Below are 18,699 nucleotides of genomic sequence, written 5' to 3' on the forward strand. Positions count from 1 at the left end.
TTTTCTGACAAAGCTGCACGTCATGCCCTAAGTTACCCACCGTTTATATCGCGCAGAACGCACAGAACAGAGCACCTGCCACATACACACAGATTTAGTGAAAACAGACTCCAGAAATCATCGAACAGGTTATCCAGCCACTGTCCTAGGAGAACAGGATTAAACAAACCAATTCTGTTCAGGGGATGTTGGAGTCAATCAAACAAATAAGCCACCTGCCACATTGCTTTACTTAGTACACGTAGCCCTTTTATAGCCTATTGGGGTGGAGGTACCCAGTGGAATTTCATGCTATTCCAAGCTTCAAAAATAATAGCAGTCATCAAAGAGCTTTAATAAATCTCCCTTTTACTAACCAACTCGAAGTGGGGTTTTGGGGATTTAATCATTCTTTAGCGTCTGATGAAACAGGGAAATACATATTTGTAATGTGGATTGATGACGATAACTTCATGAGATCATTACCATCTAAGTCAAAGATTTGGCCCTGACTTTTCAGAAACTGGGATATCTGATCCCTACTTGGCATGGAACTAATCTCTATCAACCTTTTGCTAAACCAAAACAATAAACCAGAAGAAAAGAAATACACTCCTAAATAATAATTTATGGATCCCCTTTACGCTTGATCATAATAAGACAAGGGGAAGAACATACTTGATGACGCCAGGGAATGGTGGTGGTGGGAGTTGTAATAATAATAATGATATGTGTCATTCACAGCTTCGGTATCAAGCAGAAATTGATACGGTTTCTATGCAAAATTAACATATGAGAAGCAGTTAAGTTTGGTTGGTTAGAACCCTGTGAGCAGGTAGAATATAAAATTTAGGACCAGGAAGAAAAGAGATGTGGAGTCATTTGAAATTAAGTGGGAGTTGCAGTCACAAAAAGTATTGATTTCATCCAAGTCAAATGTGTAGATTTGGAAGAAGATTGTGACTGTGCTGAAAGCAAATAGTTTTAATTATTTTTTATAATATTTTTGTATAGATCTTAAATCCCTTGAAGATAGTGCAGGTGTTTACTCATCTCTGTTTTCCCAGCACTTAGCACAGTATCTGGCACATAGTGGTGACTTCATGGATGTTCAAAGAAAGGAAACTGTAGCTGAAGGGTATTAAAAGCAACGGTTAAAAACAGGAAATCTGTGTAAAGTACCCAATAATCTGCTTCCATGTTCTGGGTTCCAGTATCAAATTGCCAGAGGAGCAAAATAATATTATAAACAACGATCAAGATCAGGAAACAAAATAATGGCAGGCTGCAAAAAGGAAAGTGATAATCAGGATTGTTGTTGAAGCAATGGCAGAAAATTATGCCTAGATGAGTAGACAACTTAAGCACCTAAGGCAGAATGAAAGTTTCTCTCTTGTCATTAAGTCCTCTATTCAATTACCATTTATCGGGGTAATTAAACACTGGAAAGTGATGCCAGGCTAATTGTTAGATTATGATAATTACATGTCTTCGTTATGCTACAGCTGATCAAAATAAGATGTGGTCCCGTGCACTTAGCTAAAGCTGCTCTGTAATTGTCAGACTTTCGTACAGAGCTTGGCCATTTATTACTAATTCATTACAAATCAGGCAGAGAAGCTCATTATTTGCAATGTTTCTTCCCCCCCCCCCCACCACACAGTCTCCTGGAACAAGGCTCCCAAAAGGTTAAGCACAAACTGCCGCCTCTCATTGGCCCATCTCCATCCCAATCACACAGCCGAGTGGCATTAGGTGCCTTGATATGAGAGGGTTCACCAGACTGCTTCACAAAACCCTGCAACCACCTATCACATTGGCAGGAACATCCAAGACTCCCTTTCAGACTCTGCCAACCACTGTTCTGCCCTGAGCTGTGTCCCAGCAACTGCGAGTTGGCAGTTCACAGATCTTCTGGTTCTGAGGCTCCCTTCTGCTCAGGTCAGGCCCGGACCAGGCTGAGATATGCCCAGGGGTTTGCTCCAGTTGGCAGAGGCATGAGGACTGTGCCCCTCCTACCAGGGCGTCCAGTCTCTGTTCCCCAAACCAGGGTCAGAAGAGGAAATTAGCTTTCTCAGGAACCAGCCAGAGTCTCTTCAAACCTACCAAACAGTAACTCAAATCTTTGTAGAGAAAGGCTACAGCCAACCTATTGTCCTTGGGCTTTACAATGCCAAATCCCTGTCATTTCTGAGGACTAGAAACGTCTTCCTTTCGCCTCTCTACTAGACAATACAGATCACTGTTGGAAGACGGTCATAGAAACAGGCATTTGATATTCTTCATTCAGCATTATCCTAGGACTACTCAAGGTCTCCCCTGTAACCTTCATCAGAACATGTTAACATGAGCCATTGCTAGGTGAAACAAGAACAGGGTGTCCAGCTAAATGTTCAGTAACTGCTACAACATTCATTTCATGGTGTGGTTCTCTATTTTAGGATTTTCTTCTAATATTTGGGGAATGAAAAATTATATTAATTGTGGTGTTGGGGTTTGGGGTAGTACTGAATTACATTGCTGCCAGTGACCTCAGAAATATAAAGAATCAATGAAAAACAACAAAGCAAAACTGGGTGGGAGAAAGGGAATAAGGGGGAAGGGAAGAGATAAGAGCTAAGCCGCTGCTGGCACCTCCCACAATGCCCTGCACATGGGAGTTACTCAATATCCATTTGCTGTTCTGAGCAAATGGCTGGTCTGAAGGGAGAAGGCTCATTATTTTCCTAAGTAAGGATAGTTTCACCTCTGAAATTAACTCATGGCACTACGAAAATGACTGTATTATCACCTGGCAACTGTGTTATCTCGCTGTTTCAGCAAGGCTTTCGCTCAGAGACAGAATGAAGGGTGTTATGGAAAAGTCGCATACTCCATTTTACCCTTTCTTGACCCTGGAAATTAAAACAGAATATGCCACCACCCTTCAAAAATCATATTAAGTGCGTTCTGGGACCAAACAAACCACAAGTACCTTTGTTAACACCAGAATATATGAAACTGTCATTTCATGCAGGCACTTACTGGTGGCCTGTGGCTTAAGACTGGGGAGCTTGAGAACAAAGGTACTTTGGTTTATCACATAAAAATGGTTTTGCACTACTTAGTATTGTTTCCTCCCCACATTCATTAAAAGCGTAGTCATTCATACAGCTGGATCCTCGATTTACTTTTATAGCCTGGACCACAGAATGATATATGCAAGAATAATGCAATCATAAAAAATAAGAAACTAATTGCTCTATCCCAAGGAAACATGAGGGGGAGAGAGAAATAAACAATTCGCCATTTATTTCTAAGAAATAAATCTAAGCACTTTAGGGGATTCTCAACTACTATAATATTTCCACCTACTTAAATGCTTGTCTAGCTCAATGACAGGGAATATAGTCGTTGCTTCCCCTCTCCTCCGTCTTGCTTTAATACACCCTACTTTTAAAATGTCTGCCTTGGAAAAGAACTACAGTTCAAAGTAAATGCACATGACCCTTCTCTTGAACTTTCAGAATTTTGGGTCCTGCAACAAGCTCTGAAGTGAGCCACTTGTGCGGACTGTGAGGTTTCTGAGGGATGGTTAATGCCAAAACACAAAGATGATGAAACAAGAGGGTGATAACGGGCACTCCATGCTGGGTGACAACTCAGCACTGTGAGCCTTGAGAGGACAAGGTCACAACTGGCTTTCCTCAACACTTAGTTTTTAGAAGTACAGTCCCAGATCCCAAAGATTCTACTCTGTGCACATTAACATTTTATTGCTGGTCAAACTGCTCAAGGCAGAGAGAAAGGGCAAATGGGAGCTACTGTGGAGTCACAAACTCAGTGTTGATGAGCTGGGTCAAAAAAAAACAAAGGGGTATAGGAAACCTATGGAAGATAATAAAATGAAAAAAAGCCTGGGGCTTAATACAGGATCCACATCCAGTCCGAGGAAAAATCGGACTCTAACAGCTCATTGATGAACTTTACTTATAGAATAGGGCCATTTCGTTTGTTGATGTTTTAATTCAACATCTGGGTACTTTGTGCATGCCAAATATTTAATTCAAATCACAACATTTTTGCATTCTAAAGGGAATTCAGCTTTTTGTTTGTTTGTTTGCTTTCTTTTATTCCCCAAATAGAAAGTATACAGCTCAATCCTATCTCTGGGAAGTAAAGGTGTGGCAGATAGAGAATTCACTTCACAGCACTCTCAAGCTTCATGCTGCAGGACACTGCATCTGAGAGAAGATTCACAACAATAACCAAGACTCAGTCAAAAATATTTTAATGAATCTACTCATTACTTGAGGAGCCCTCATGTGCAGTGGTTGAAGTGCTGGGCTGCTAACCAAAAGGTTGGTGGTTCAAACCCACCAGGTGCTCTATGGGAGAAGGATGCAGCAGTCTACTTATGTAAAGATTTAAGCCTTCAAAACCCCACGGGGCAGTTCTACTCTGTCCTATAGGGTCGCTGTGAGTTGGAACCAACTCGACAGCAGTGAGTCTGGTTTGGTTTAGTCATTCATTGAAAAGTACTAAAAGTGCTGGTTGCTATGTTTTTATGCAACATTATGACATGTGCTGGCCAAGTGGGCAAGCTAGAAGCACAGTCTACAAGGCTAATAAAGAGTATGTCCAATCTAAGTCAATTAGCAAAATAAATTCTATTAAGAAAACATTCTGCATCCCACTTTGAAGTGTGGTGTCTGGGGTCTTAAACGCTAGCAAGTGACCCTCTAAGATGCATCAATGAGTCTCAACCCACCTGGATCAAAAGAGAATGAAGAACACCAAGGTCACAAGGTAATTTTGAGCCCAAGAGACAGAAAAGGGCTACATGAACTAGAGACTACATCATCCTGAGACCAGAAGAACTAGATGGTGCCTGGCCACAACCAATGACTGCCCTGACAAGAAGCACAACAGAGAACCCCTGAGGGAGCAGGAGAACAGTGGGATGCACACCCCAAATTCTAATAAAAAGACCAGACTTAATGGTCTAAGACTAGAAGAATCCTGGTGGTCATGATCCCCAAACCTTCTGTTGGCCTAGGAGAGGAACCATTCCTGAAGCCAACTCATCAGACATGGATTGGACTGGACAATGGTTTAGAGAGAGATGCTGATGAGGAGTGAGCTACTTGCATCAGCTGGACACTTGAGACTATGTTGGCATCTCCTGTCTGGAGGGGAGATGGGAGGGTAGAGGGGGTTAGAAACTGGCAAAATGGTCATGAAAGGAGAGACTGGAAGGAGGGAGCGGGCTGACTCATTATGGGGAGAGTAAGTGGGAGTATGTAGTAAGGTGTATATAAGTTTATATGTGAGAGACTGACTTGATTTGTAAACTTTCACTTAAAGTACAATAAAAATTATTAAAAAAAAAAAAAAAAGTATGTCCACTGTTGGTGTTGGTAGCCTGCCCTGCAGCAGGCACTAATGCCTAAGACTGAAGGAATAAGAAAAAAATACCTACAGAAATGCCTTTTCCTTCTGCTTGCATGGGCAGTAAAGCTAGGTTGGAGTTGTGTTTGCCACCAAATGACTGAGGCATGATCTGAAGCTTACACACACCTCAACTTAGGGTTTTGAATCCTAAGAAGTTACAAAACTATTCTTCTAACCCAACAGAGAAAATGAACTAAATCAAGTTAAGATCCATGCAGTGTTTTGTTTTTAGTGTAAACAGATTTCTGGCATACAAAGCTGATGGAATAAATTTATACATACATAGCACTTTCTGGTAAAGCATTATATTTATTTTTTAAATCAAAGTGGCTTCAAGATATAATTAATATCTCTAGAGTTGTCAGAGATGTTTGGAAGTATATGGAAACATGAAATATTGCTAATCTCTGTTAGACAATTAGACATTTAAAAAATTCATGTCACAGGTGTGCAAGTTGTTTTGGTTCTAATGACTAGAAAAATTTATTGGACAATTCAAAATTAGAGACATCACTCCTCTTGTTCTTAATGGTAACTTGCAATCTAGCATCCCCAAGTACTCACTGAATTAAAATTGGAATTCTCCACATTAAATTTGTAGCTAAGTATTTATGTATGCTATTGAACCCACGAGCTCCTCACATCAAACTTCGATAATCGGTTTTGACTCAACCATCACAAGCACATTACTAAAGAGTGACAAAATCCTAACTCCCCACTTGTTGAATACACCAGGCTATCTATCTTTGTATGGCTGCTAACCAAGAGGTAGGCAGTTCAAATCCGCCAGGCTCTCCTTGGAAACTCTATGGGGCAGTTCTACTCTGTCCTACAGGGTCGCTATGAGTCAGAATTGACTCGATGGCAGTGGGTTTTTACTTTGGATCTACCTTTGTGTTCCTAGGCATTATGCATCTTTACCAGTCTTAACCTACAGTAATTATAAACTTCCTAACTTGCACAGCATGAATGGCACGGGCTTGCAAAGAGATGGCCTGCTGGTTTTTCCTTGGGACTCTATACTCAACAATAATTTCATAAGAACCCTATTTCTGTATCAAGACTATAGAGATGCTAGTAGAAGGAACTTTGAGGTTTCATCTTGTCCAGCTGTTTCTTTTCAGGGCTGTTAATTATCTAGTCTCTCTTTTGAAAATCTCCAGGGAGAATCTGAGCCTTAAATAGTAGCTCTTCCCAGGACCTACAGACGTCACTCAAAATTCAACGCATAAAGAAATTCTCTATTCAGGGGCATCCAGCTTTTCAGTGTTGTTCAGAGCATTCCTCCGACTCCCACACTGTGAGATGGTTCGAAAGAAACATAGAGGAAATTTAGCTCATGTTTTCCTAGGAAAGTCGAGCTGATTGTATTATCGACTGTCTACCGCATTAGCAATTTCCAACTGAATTACAAACTGTTCTCCTGCATTATATTGCTATTGTTCAATACCATTTTCATTGCCCTAATGAAACAAAGCCATATAATATAACCATAAAGTAATGATTACAGTTAACCATAATGGAACAGCTAAGAACAGACCTATTATTAAAATATGCAAAGAAAAAGATAAGAAATGCTGATATTGAGCAAAGGTTTTATTTATTTATTTTTTTTAACTCTTTTTGGCTCTTTGGATTGAGATCAAAACAACACCACTATCAAATTAATTCTTCTTGCTCTTCCAACAATACAGATGATATTTCCTCTAAGATAGAGTTTCCAGATTTCCCAAAGAATAAAATTTCCAGGGTGCTATAAAAAGTAACAATGTGATTTTTACACATATTGGATCTTGAAAAAGTACCTACTTCATCCTAGACTATCTCCCCTAATATCAGGAAAGAGGAAATCCAAAATTTCCCCAGGGTGCAGGTTTCTCTCTGCCTGTAGGTGAGCTCTTTGGAAAAGAGCCATCGTGAAACCATTAGGGCATTGCTTATTGACCAATACAGAATCAACCAGCAACACAGTGATCAGATTGCTGTGCTAGGCTGAAGGCTGCTGAGTGAGATGGCAACTCCAAGGCTCAGGGGTCTGTTTTTCAGCCAGGGCAGCAATGATTGCTTGGATCCTCTGAGAAACTGAGTTCCTTCCCCACAGTGAGAAGCAGTAAACAAAGAGTTGAGGGAACACGAAAAAGTAGTAGAGAGAAATGTTAAGTGTTGTTCATTATCTTATAGCCAGAAGTTAGAGTGCCCACGTACTTGCTACCCTCTGACATTCATGCCATGGCGGCTATTCTCACCAGAAACAGGGTAAAACCAACCAGCTGCTGTCAAATTGACTCTGACTCATGGTGACTCCACGTGTGTCAGAGTACAACTGAGCTCCATAGAGTTTTCAACGGCTGATTTTTTAGAAGTATATCTCACCAGGCCTTTCTTCTGAGACACCCCTGGGTAGACTCGAACCTCCAACCTTTTGGTTGGCAGCTGAGTGTGTTAACTGTCAGCATCACCCAGAGACTCCAGAAAACGGTATAACTGGCATAATGGAAATCAGAGTACACTGCCATCACTCCTCAAGCATTCGTTGAGCTGGTGATGGTTAACGAACTCTATGGTAGTGTAGTGGCAATGATCTGTGACTGCCCAGATTCTAGACATCCAGACATTCTCCATCTGACAAATTCATCTGCCATCTCTCTTGTGGATATGGTGTAAAAGTCAGGATTTAAGACTAGTGCCTCAAGACAAACTCTGGTCACGGAACAAACCCTCCTCTGGAGATCTCCATTAGGATTCATATTTCCATGAGCAACACTAAGGGCAGTGTCATCCATGTGGACCCAACATGCTAAGTTCTATCTACTGTATTTGACACATTGATCTGAACATCATTTGTTCAGAACACTTTCTACTCTGCTCAATTTACTTACATTTTCTAGTTTTTGCACCCCTGAAAAAAGCCAGAAATAGGGTGCTATCTGTTAAGCCTCTTTCAATAAATAACATGTAATGCTTGAAAGATGTAAAAGAATTTGTATTTCTCTTTTCCTATGAAGAGAGTGCTAATTTATGCAAGTTCATTTGCCTTTTGCATCAATTGATTGGATTCTTGTTGTCTCATCCCCTGTACTCCATTAGAATCCTCGCTGACTTCACAATAATGCAAAGCCAGGCAAAATTTGTACACATTTTTATATGCTCTTGCATATACAGCCTATTTAAAAGTTTGCATAAGCAAGACAGTGTAAGTACAAATTACGGATGACATGAGAAAGTATTTCACTTCATCACATCAGAAAGAAAATCTCAGAGAAGATGAGAACACTTAATGTTTGAACTTCTCTTTTCAATTTTAAATAGTCTGAACATTTGAAAAGAATCCGGTGCTTCAGGCACGATGAAATTAAAATAGAAGCGCAATTTGAGATTACAGATTATAAAACCAGTAAGCACAGCTGCTATATGCAGGCCAGGAATGGCCCTTCTTTTCCAAACCCATTTGTGTAAGACAGCCAAATTTAGAAGTTAAATGTCCTTTACTGCGAAAACCGGCAAAAGGGTTTAACTCCAAAAGAACAATTTTCAGATATGATATGCTATTTAATTTGCTTCTAGTCTCAAATAATGTTTTAATGTCGTACTTCATTCTGAAAAAAATATATATAGACATATATATGTATATACATATATATATACATGAAACTACATACAAGTCTTTCAATATTAGTTATGCTCAGTGTTTTCTGTTTATGGATTTAAGTAAACAGATCTAATTTCAGTCTCAGGAATATAATGATAAAATAACTTATTTAAATATTAACTGATCCAAAAGGTGTTGACTATAGGACAAAATAGCACAAAACTTGCCATCTTGATACAGGATTTTAAACCCTAAAGAGTATTTTAATCCATTTTGTACAGAGCACACACGCTTTCTTCTTGTTTCACTTCAAACAACCTACATCCAAAAAAGAGGAGGAGAGTGTGAATGTCTAGAGGGGAAATCTGGCCTCTTGCTCCTCGGGGCTGATTACTGGTACTAGGGATTTGACAATGGGGAAATCACAAGACGCTAAGCCTGTGGAAGCGGAGGCTTCTCAGCTTAGTGAGCATTCTAGACTTGCTCATGCACAAATACTGGACAGAGGCAGAGGACACCTGGCAGGTGTTGGGTTCAGCCACCCAGACCTCTCCAAGGATGGTTGCAAATAGCGCAAGATGTCCAGAAACACTAATAGGCATCCTCTGAACCACTTGGGAAGTGTCACTAATAAAAAGTGGAAATCAGAGTGGAAAGAAAATTTCATCTTCAATCCTCATGGCACCTGGCTTTTTCAGCACATATGGTATGTATAGTTTGCTAATGGCTGGTGGTTATCAAGGAAATCAGAGCTGATTAAAGATATTTCAGCTTTATCCTCCTTTTCCAGACTTTGCTGACATCCATCTGATACCTGAGAAAAAACACCTAACTTATTCATTGTGGCAGGCAGTGCGGGAAAGTGGTCAAGAGACAGGAATATAGAGCTGTCTGCTACTCCTAAATGTAAAATCTTGGTAAGTTATTTTGTCTCTCTATGCCTTGGTTTCCTCATCTGTAACATCAGAATAACAATAGTGCTTCACTGCTAGGACGTCTGTTAGGATTAAATCAGTAAATTAAACGAGCAAATGAGGATTAAATGTAAAGTGCTTAGTACAGTGCTTGACAAATAGGGTGTGCTCAATAAATATCAATACAACATGAGAAGAATACGTATCCTTATATACTTACATAACCAAAAAAGGTATTTTTGACCCTTAAAGACAAAGAAATTTTCATATGTTAAAAATTTGTTAAGAATCACAAAGATCTTTAGAAGTACTTTTTTAACAGTCATGGAGACATCTCAAGTGTTGTTGTTAGGTGCCATTGAGTCAATTCTGACTCACAGCAACCCTACAGGACAGGGTAGAACTGCCCCATAGGGTTTCCAAGGAGCGGCTGGTGGATTTGACCTGCCAATCTTTTGGTTAGCAGCCGAGCTCTTAACCACTACGCCACCAGGGCTCCATCTCTTCAGTAGGTAGAGTTGAATTACAGTGAAACCCGTGAGAGTCAGAGCTCGACAGGACTGCCTTGTTTTTCTGGGTCTCGCAAGTTTTCTGCCTTTGACAGGGTAGAGTATTATCACTTTTTTATTGCTCAGTTTAGTTGAAAATAAATTTGAGTTTTGTCTTCCTGACAGATTTCCACCTTACACAGGTTCTGGCTTTCACAGGTTTTACTATATAACAAATTTTTGTTTATGAAGTAAGGAAAAGTGATTTCTACAAGAAGCTTGTAGAATGGATGAGAGAGACTGCTGATTCTGTAGAAAGACTGCCTATACTTACACAACGTCAACTCAGTTGTCTTTTGGACTAAAGACATGGAGAAGTGTGGGCAGCTGCCTATGCGGTATGGTTTCTGGGACACAAAAGCCAACTTTAAGCAAAAATACCTTATCCAAGAGCCTGAATTTTAGTCCTTAAATGTGGGTAAAGCATTATTTTGCTTGGGGAGGAAGTCATACTTGCCAACTAATGCATTAACATATTTTCATTTCTCTGACCCATTAATACTTGTCACCTAGCAGAATTAAGACCCCTGAGAGACTAGGGAATGCAGTGGGTACATTTTGATGAGAAAAGAGTAAAAGAAATGGTCTGCAGGGTGTTGGTTGCTGGGGAGGACAGGCCTCAGGGAGCAGACAGCGTGACACAGGTGCAGGGTGAGATGCCTGAGAAACACTTGAGACTCCCTGATTCTGCTGAGTTCAGTTCTTCAGACTAAGAGTTACATTACATTAGAATAAATGAGTTTTCTCTACAGGAAGGATTGCTTTAACTTAAAGTTGAAAATCACACATCACTCGAGCAATATGATATTAGATTGACCTTCCATCCTTTCTTAATTTGACCGAGTTTTCACATACGTAAGTCCTGTCTCTCGTCATTAATTCATTCATTCATTCAATACAAGTGTATTGATTGCCTCCTGTAGCTCAGGCATTATACTTGAAGGTGGAGAAACAAGAATGAACTAAGACATAGTCCTGCCCTAGAGGAACCGACAATCTAGTGGAGGAGAGAGTCACACAAATAAATCACTGCAAGAAAATGTGATGAATATTATAAAACAAATTTGTACAAACTGCTGTGGAAAATAGGAAGCAGCAGCAGATTTGGAAAGACTTCAGGAAGCCCTCACAGAGGAGCTAGGTCTTAAGAGGATGGACAGAATTATTTCAAAAGAAGCCGAGGTAGCGGGCTTCCCTGGCAGGCAAAAGTGACCTATACAAATCCAAGGAGGCTTGAAAGCAAGGGGTTTGTTGAGAGAGCAAATGAGGCCACCAAAGGAGGTTAAAACTTTATTTTGGAAAAGGAGTTTGGAAGGCAATGAAGAGCCAGTGAAGATTTTTAAGTAGGCGCAGGACATGATGGAATTTGTGCTTCAAAGTGATCATTCTGCTAGAACTGGAGAAGACGGTCTGGATGGGAGAAAGCCTGGAGCAGGAAGATGGTCATGGAGGAGACTAGGCAAACCAAGAAGAGACAGACATTACAAGTCTAGGCTTAGGATTCTTTACTCACTGGCACCTGATGACAAACTATTCATCCATTTGGCAACAACTTACAGAGGTCCTACTGTGTGCAAGATACTTTGTGCTATGGAGGATCCAAAATAAGTCAGACTCAAATTATGCCCTTCAGCTTCCTGTGACTGCCTAAGCATGAGATCAAAGAGTGCTTAAGGAAGGGCAGCTGTGGAATTAAAGAAAAGGAGATGAACAAGGGAAGTTACACAGAGGCCGATACATCAGAAGAGAGTTAATAATAATCCTTAATATGTGTTCAATATTTTGCAGCTTTTAAGTATCACTGCATGTGTTAAAGGGTAATGCGGAGGGGCTGAAAGAGGAATGAATTTGGAGTTAAAAGGCTGGGTTTTAAATACTGTCTCTCCTTTTTATAAACTCTGTGAATTAGGGAAGCCACTTAATTTTTCTACAGCTCCCTTTTTAAATAAATTAATGAGAAACTATATGTCCTAAAGACTACAATACTACTTCAGTCTAGCACAGGAACATGCTGACAAGTCATTTAATACATATTTGGTGACTGAATTACTTTAGGAACTAAATGATCAGACTAAGATTAGATCTAAGTCTGCTCCTAGATTCTTGGCCACTATTACACCCATTTCTGATGAATGAGGATCACAGATTTAGCCAAACACTCAAAGCAGGCACAGTGTTACAATGCCCAGGGGACACAGGAAGCCACAAAGATCAAGTGTACAGTCTCTGGTATGCAAGGTTGGAAGGCCAAAAGTATGATGAAAACCATAAAAAAGATTTCACCCCTTCCACAAAGAAAGTGGCAGAACTAGGGACCATTTAAAGAAATGATAGCACAGCTGAGAAGCTATAAGAGAAGCTGTAGTTACAGTTTATCACATCATCATTTTCCTCCACACCTGCTCTCAACCATACCAAGGGTCAAAGCAACACAGCAGAAAATGGCAAGTACAACGAGGAAAAAAATCAGTGAGGTCACCATTTAATAATTTTCCCCAAGTATCTTGTAACTGTTGGGTGGATTCTCTTCACATTCAAAGTCCTTGAGGAGCTCTCCAGGTTCCAACATCCCCGTTAAAGGAATACAAATATACAATCTGCACTTAATCAAAACTGTTTCACACCTGTCCCCTCTTAATAAAAACGATAGGAAAAAAACATCTGTATCATCCTCTCTGGACAGATAAAACTTTTTCCCTCCCCACGTCTTTCAAAAGGTAATTATATGCCTTAAGTGTGGGGGTGGAAACCCTGGTGGCATAGTGGTTAAGAGCTACAGCTGCTAACCAAAAGGTTGGCAGTTTGAATCCACCAGGTGCTCCCTGGACACTATGGGGGCTATTCTACACTGTCCTATAGGGTCGCTATGAGTAGGTAATTGATTCGATGGCACTGCGTTTGGTTTTGGTTTTTTTGGGGGGGTAATTTAAGATTTTGTCCATCTCCAAAACTGTTGACAATACGTTAAGCAGATTGAGGTCATTTCTTTCCTCTACCTTTCTCTTTTGGCTTTGATGAAGGATACGCTATGAGTTGGAATCGACTCGAGGGCTCTGGGTTTTGGTTACTGGGATGCTGACTTAAATGTTTTATTGTCATGCATGGTAGATAGACCTGCAGTCCCAAAGGCAAGACAAATCATGTACTTTCAAATGACATTATTTTTGTCAATAAATTTGGATTAATCATTACTACATTTTTTTCTCTTTTTTTTTTTGATAGCATGTGTTTTCAGTATTGGAATGCATGCTTACCAATTGAGTGTGTTTAAATTTTAGTTAGTAATATGGATTTTGAGAAATATGATCTGGTAATACAAGCCACCAATGACGTGAGTGGCACTGTAGAGCCATGAGAGCTATCTCAATAATTTACTGCGGGCCCCTTTCTATTAGGTTACGGGGGAACCTCTGATTTTCCAAATATGACACAGAAATACCAAAACAAACCCATTAGAACTCCCTAACTATCACACAGGGAAGCCATAATTATGCTGGCAAACCTTATCTCACAGAAATAAAAGGAAAAAAAGGCAAAAGTTTATAAAACTAACACATCCAGAAAGCATCATTCAGTAGAATGCTCAACATACAGAACAATGAGTCTCCAACTCTCATCTGCTGAGCCTCACATATTTCAAAAGGGACTCATCTTGATGCTAAATGCATTAGAACCAGGATAACGCCTTACCTCTGAGGTCCAGTAAGTGGCTGGTAAACCATTAACCCAGTGGTAACTAAAGAGTTGACTATGAAAGAACACCTCAAAATATTTTATACACTTTGATTTCAGCATTAAGAAGAAAAAGCAGAGCTATCAGAGAGAGAATGGGATATACCAAACAAAAATGTTTTTTGGTCACTGTGATCCATTCAAACGAAATGGATTTTTGAGCACGCTATGAACACTATATGTTTGGGCTCAGGATCCAAAGGCAAAGTTCTTGGCTTCTCCAAAGACAGCAAAATATTCACTTCCTGGAAAACTGATGCTATCTGTCTAATTGTGACTTGATTTAAATAACGTCAGAGGACTGCAGTTGTGAAATCCCTTTTGCCATTCTCCTTTTCCTGTCTTCTTCCTAAACTAGTTTTGCTCAGGAAGTATTTTCTCCTTCTGTGTTTTTAATTTGTACGTAACATTCATAACAGCCTACTGCCTAAAAGTATTGCTCAGTAACTCAAATTTTTTTTTTTCCTTACTTTTGTTCCTTAAATTTTGCTTATAATTGATAACAGCACAAAATACTGAGCCATTCGAGTACTAAGGGTGAAAACCAGGGCACTGGATGTATGTGGTTCTTCTACAAAATCCATGAACAAAGTATTCATTATTTCACATGAACTGGACTCTGTTTTGTAAGAGACAGTGGTGGTGTCTAGAATTCTAAAATTATATAGTATTGTTGAGGTCAGTCAGAACCCACTCCAACCAAAGAGAATATGTGAGTTATGCTTATATGTGACAACTCAAAAGAAATTTTAAAAAGGCACAATGCTTTATCGTTCATCACATTTCTTAAGAGAACAAAGGTAAAGATTCTGGAGGCTTTTCATTTTCTTTAGACAACTACAGGGAACTGAGAGCTACATGGCCACGGCATTTGATCCCTGAGGGTTAAGCCCTTGGGAATGCAGAGAGCTTTTTGCACAATACGGAGAGGACCACACTATTATATAGCATAAAAGCTGTAGGTCCTACCAAGACAGAAAATCTTAACTAGAGTTTATTAGACTATTAAAAGTTTATGACATCACTTTGCTATTCTCTGGTATTCATCAATAAGCCCCCATTGATCCCTACAGGAATCTTAATGTAGCCTCTTGTACAGTAATACCTATGTGCTCAAGCTTCAAAGATCCATTTACTTCACATGTGTAATTTGCCCACTTACTCCTGCTGAGATAATACTCCTGGCTTAATTGCCCATAGAGTAATAGGATGAATCAGCTATGTTCATTTGTATTAGCTATCTATGCATATGTGTAAGGTGAAAAACAAAAAACAACAAAACCATGCAAGGCTGTTCAATTTATAAACTGCAAAAATTAGAGTGGTTATTCCCATGAACTATAAATAGACCTTACAAACCTTTATAAATTTTGCTGAAAGAAAAAAAAAACCTAAACTAAAAAAAAGATTACATTGGAGTTAACTACCATTATTGGCTTGGAGACTGAGGATAAGTAATCTCAATATACTTTTATATTTGTATATTTATTTATACAGAGTATGTAATGGTGAATGAACGAATGAATAAATGATGTTTTGAATGAGTGAATACACAAATGAGTAGAGAAGACATATAAGTTACCTGAACCTGAACCCATTTAAGAAATGTCAGACTTAAAAAGTTGACATTTACTTGTAGAAATTCAAGTCTATTTTCATTTAATGATCCTAGCTATAATGAAAGGAAGCTTTCTTATATAAAACAAATTATTCTCTCTTAAATGTTAAACCCTTAAAGAGTGATTTTCCAATTGATCTCTCCTGTTAGAGCCATTAGCCAAATATAAGAGTTATGGTGTATACACCCAGGAAACTCATGAACACACAGACATGCACATACACAAAAAGACCTAACTCACAAACATGAAATTAATATCACAGTATGTGACACCATAATCCTTCAGTTAAGTGAAAAGAAATGTTTGCCTGGTATTTGTGTTTTTTTTTTTTTTTTTTAATTTCTATGAATATTGTACCCTTACATAATGAGAATAACAAGATCTATACATGTTTGTGTTTGAAACAAATCTCTCTCTGATCTTCTGCTTCCTGCTAAAGAAACTTCACTTCTAAGTGACAATATACTATTAAACTGAATATTGAAATAAATGATATTTATTTGACTATAAAATCTTGGAACATATTTATATTCTGAACGGAGTTCTAAAACTCACAGAATGTTCAAATAGAAAGATATAAGGGCTATTTAGACACATTAGATATTGAAAGAGTTGATAAAAATCATTGGTTTTTTTAACCAAAAATCTTCCAATATCTGGTAAATTCGAACAACCAGACTAATATTTCCTATATTAAAAAAAATTCATTTGAAAAATAAGAAAATGTATTATTGTCAAATGGGTCTTAACATCATTCTGATTTAAGTAAGGATGCTGAGACTAGTTCTTTATTGTACATGGGAATGCCCTTATACCATGCATAAATATGTACTGTACATGGGATTCAAACTCTATAAATGGAGTTTCATGACTGCATAAGTACAGAAAACAAATGTTGTTTTAGGTGCTGTTGAGTTGGTTCCAACTCATTGACCCTATGTACAACAGAACAAAAAACTGCCCGGTCCTGCACCATCCTCACAATTGTTGCTATGTTTGAGCCCATTTTTGCTGCCACTGTGTCAATTCATCTCGTTGAAGATCTTCCTCTTTTTTGCTGACCCTCTATTTTACCTAGCATGAAGTCTTTCTCCAGGGACTGGTCCCTCTTAATAACATGTCCAAAGGATGAGAGACATAAGTCTCTCCATCCTCACTTCTAATAGAGACCTATTTATAGGTTATTGATTTCAAGATTTCTGGAGCTATTGACTAGGTTGATTTTTAAATGGCACTAGCAACGAAGCCTGCCAAGTTCCCACTTTTGAAAATTCCAATACCTTGTGGTCTTAACTTAAAATAAACAAGAACTCACAAACTCAAGCAATTCCAGAGATGAAAGGCAGACCCTAACTGCAGCAGGTGGAGCAGAGTAGGTATTATTGAAATATTTGTTGATAGGATTCAGGAGTGCTCAAGGCCATTTGATGCTAAGGGCCACACGTGAAATCAGCAGAGGCCCAACCTGGCTAATTGTCTCCCCTGATTGTGACAGTTCTGATTAAAAGAATAATCAGCTCTCGGCAGCCTGTAGGCAAAAATGCCAACTGAGGGTTGTGTGTATGTATGTGTGTGTGTGTTTTATGATGGATGCACAGTGAATGAATGCAAAACCATCATTATCCTACTCTTCAAACATTAAAGGGGCTCCAGTACGAACAAAGCCAGTAATTCCTTTCATAGTTAGCATGAACATTTTCCTTCTGTCACTTTGCAATGGCTTTTCTACACACTAAAGCGAACGCTGATATTCAGGCTGTCTAAAGGTAAAAATGCACTCATATTTTGTCCCTGAAAATTGAAGTCATAAAACTCTATAAGCTAGTTTCCAGGAATTGCTTTAAAATACGTTATGCTAGACTCAATAAGAACTGGCTTTAAGATAAATAAAACTGTTTTTACTTATTTTCATCTAAATATTACTGAAAATGTATTAAAGAAATAAAATAGCTTTAGTTCTTAAATAAGATTAAAAAATAAACATTTAATCACCCAAAGAGCTACATTAAAATCAGTCCAATGTGTTATCGGAAGCCCCACTTTGTGATCTTCGGCTTCCTTCACCTTCAGATTAAAATGACTTCACTCATTAGTTTTGCGCAAGAATAACTTTCACTTAGAGTTGTAATCTACTTCAACTACTATTTCTATGATAAAATTTTTAAACCTGAAGACTTAGAAATATAAAATTATGAAGTTATTAAGCTCTTAAAAATGAAAACCTGAAGGAATTTTTAAAAATATGCAAATATTTTTAGTAAAAAATTTTTAGTAAAAAAAAACTTTTTTTTATTAGAAATTTATTTTGTTAGTTTGAGAACGTAAAATGTATTATATATATTGTTCTTTGCTCATAAATGTGTCATGATTAGTATATTTAGAAATGGGTAGAGAAGAAATTAGGCAGAAAACATTGCAGGAAAAAATATTTTATAGCTGTTCTGCAAATTTTGTTTTTACTTTTCAAACTCTCTCTCCACCGTGGCTATGGAAATGAAAGAGTGAGAGAGAGCTAGGGAAGTATTTGGGGCAATAAAACTAGGTTATTTTAAGCTCAGTTCAATGAACAGCTGAGGTTTTATCTTCAGTTAGGTGTTTTAAAGGCATGTGATACCATTAAATGCAGATTTCCATCTCTCTGCCCAACTCTGACAAAATCTCAAAACCTCGACTGGTGCCTCCAAACGTAACTGTCAGTCAGCTAATGTCAAAACCTAATGTCTTTGCCATAGCCTTAAACATCTGGTCCCTGTCAGTGTCAATGGTGTATGCTGGATTTGGTGTCACGGCAGGTAAAGATGATTTATATCCACAGACCCAAAGATCTCAGGGCTCATTTGCAGGATGCATTTCATCTGGTGTACTTGCCATCAACAAAGGATTAA

At 38.6% G+C, this 18,699-nt stretch overlaps 1 protein-coding gene across 3 annotated transcripts in view; it reads right to left on the reverse strand.

The window, feature by feature from the left end:
• EFNA5 (ephrin A5) overlaps positions 1-18,699 on the reverse strand; it is a 317,761-nt gene that overhangs the window by 68,035 nt on the left and 231,027 nt on the right. The window lies entirely within an intron of this gene.

Source organism: Elephas maximus, chromosome 2 (genome assembly GCF_024166365.1).
Source record: "Elephas maximus indicus isolate mEleMax1 chromosome 2, mEleMax1 primary haplotype, whole genome shotgun sequence".
In the NCBI taxonomy this organism is placed as follows: Eukaryota; Metazoa; Chordata; class Mammalia; order Proboscidea; family Elephantidae; genus Elephas; species Elephas maximus.